Source organism: Anastrepha ludens, unplaced genomic scaffold (genome assembly GCF_028408465.1).
Source record: "Anastrepha ludens isolate Willacy unplaced genomic scaffold, idAnaLude1.1 ptg000078l, whole genome shotgun sequence".
Lineage (NCBI taxonomy): Eukaryota > Metazoa > Arthropoda > Insecta > Diptera > Tephritidae > Anastrepha > Anastrepha ludens.
In genome coordinates, this window is record NW_026530048.1 from 67,501 (window position 1) to 70,000 (window position 2,500).

At 39.9% G+C, this 2,500-nt stretch overlaps 1 pseudogene; it reads left to right on the forward strand.

The window, feature by feature from the left end:
- Positions 1–2,500, forward strand: part of LOC128871052 (large subunit ribosomal RNA) — a 6,528-nt pseudogene that overhangs the window by 647 nt on the left and 3,381 nt on the right.

A 2,500-nucleotide genomic window follows, 5' to 3' on the forward strand; every position in this document is an offset into this window, starting at 1 on the left:
GATTTTATTATATATAATGCTAAAATTCATTTTTTGAATTTTACAAAAAATTTAATATCTATGATATTAATATTTATTTGTATGCATTTATATGATTAACAATGCGAAAGATTCAGGATACCTTCGGGACCCGTCTTGAAACACGGACCAAGGAGTCTAACATATGTGCAAGTCATTGAGTTATATTAAACTTAATGGCATAATTAACTTAACTTAAAAATATAATGGGATTAATTTTTAGTCTATTTTCTTAAATAGTCAATTAATTCAATCCCGGGGCGTTCCATATAGTTATGTAATATATAATGATAATTTATTATTATTTATACCTCTAACTGGAGCGTACCTTGAGCATATATGCTGTGACCCGAAAGATGGTGAACTATACTTGATCAGGTTGAAGTCAGGGGAAACCCTGATGGAAGACCGAAACAGTTCTGACGTGCAAATCGATTGTCAGAATTGAGTATAGGGGCGAAAGACCAATCGAACCATCTAGTAGCTGGTTCCCTCCGAAGTTTCCCTCAGGATAGCTGGTGCATTTAAAAATTATATAAAATAATCTTATCTGGTAAAGCGAATGATTAGAGGCCTTAGGGTCGAAACGATTTTAACCTATTCTCAAACTTTAAATGGGTAAGAACCTCACCTTTCTTGATATGAAGGTTGAGGTTATGATATAATGTGCCCAGTGGGCCACTTTTGGTAAGCAGAACTGGCGCTGTGGGATGAACCAAACGTAATGTTACGGTGCCTAAATTAACAACTCATGCAGATACCATGAAAGGCGTTGGTTGCTTAAAACAGCAGGACGGTGGACATGGAAGTCGTAATCCGCTAAGGAGTGTGTAACAACTCACCTGCCGAAGCAACTAGCCCTTAAAATGGATGGCGCTTAAGTTGTATACCTATACATTACCGCTAAAGTAGATGATTTATAAAACAATTTCGATTGATTTATAAATTTTGAAACTTTAGTGAGTAGGAGGGTACAATAGTGTGCTTAGAAGTGTTTGGCGTAAGCCTGCATGGAGCCGCTATTGGTACAGATCTTGGTGGTAGTAGCAAATAATCGAATGAGACCTTGGAGGACTGAAGTGGAGAAGGGTTTCGTGTGAACAGTGGTTGATCACGAGTTAGTCGGTCCTAAGTTCAAGGCGAAAGCCGAAAATTTTCAAGTTTTTAATAGGACTATGAATAAGTTCGTGCGGTTTTACAACAGATGGCGTAACTTGATTATTATTCCATCGATCCACATTTCCAAACATTCATTGGAGAGCTACTGTCGTAAGGCACAAACGTCAGTATAAGTTTTTTATTTGAAGCGTAAACAACAATATTTTTACCACACTTGAAAATGTCGAATTTCGTGCCAAATAATGTGTTTTTGCGGGGAATTCTTCTTCATTATTTTAATATGAAGAAAAAAGCAGCCGAAAGTCATCGTATCTTGGTGGAAGTTTATGGTGAGCATGCTCTATCTGAGCGAACGTGCCAGAAGTGGTTTGCACGCTTTAAAAGTGGTGATTTTGGCTTGGAAGACGAAGAACGCGAGGGTGCGCCGCCAAAGTTCATGGATACCGAATTGGAGGAATTGCTCGATCAAGATCCGGCTCAAACGCAAGAAGAGGTTGCAAAAACTTTGGGAGTTGATCAATCAACCATTTCCAAACGTTTAAAAGCCATGGGAATGATCCGAAAGGTAGGCCATTGGGTGCCGTATGAATTGAAGCCAAGAGACGTTGAACGCCGTTTTATGGCATGCGAACAACTGCTTCAACGGCACAAAAGAAAGGGTTTTTTGCATCGAATTGTGACTGGCGATGAAAAGTGGGTCCATTACGACAATCCAAAACGTCGGGCAACGTATGGATACCCTGGCCATGCTTCAACATCGACGTCGGCGCAGAATATTCATGGCCTGAAGGTTATGCTGTGTATCTGGTGGGACCAGCTGGGTGTTGTGTATTATGAGCTACTGAAACCGAATGAAACGATTACGGGGGATGTCTACCGACGACAATTGATGCGTTTGAGCCGAGCACTGCGAGAAAAACGGCCGCAATACGCCGATAGACACGACAAAGTTATTTTGCAACATGACAATGCTCGGCCACATGTTGCACAAGTGGTCAAAACATACTTAGAAACGCTCAAATGGGATGTCCTACCCCACCCGCCGTATAGTCCAGACCTTGCGCCATCCGATTACTATCTCTTCCGATCGATGCAACATGGCCTGGCTGACCAGCACTTCCGTAATTACGATGAAGTCAAAAAATGGATCGATTCGTGGATTGCGGCAAAACCGACCGAATTTTTCACAAAGGGAATCCGTGAATTGCCAGAAAGATGGGAAAAAGTAGTAGTAAGCGATGGACAATATTTTGAATATTAAATTTGTAACCATTTTACGTCAATAAAGTTTCAAATTTCGAAAAAAAACCGCACGAACTTATTCATAGTCCTATTAATAAAAAAAAATATTAATAAAATTTAT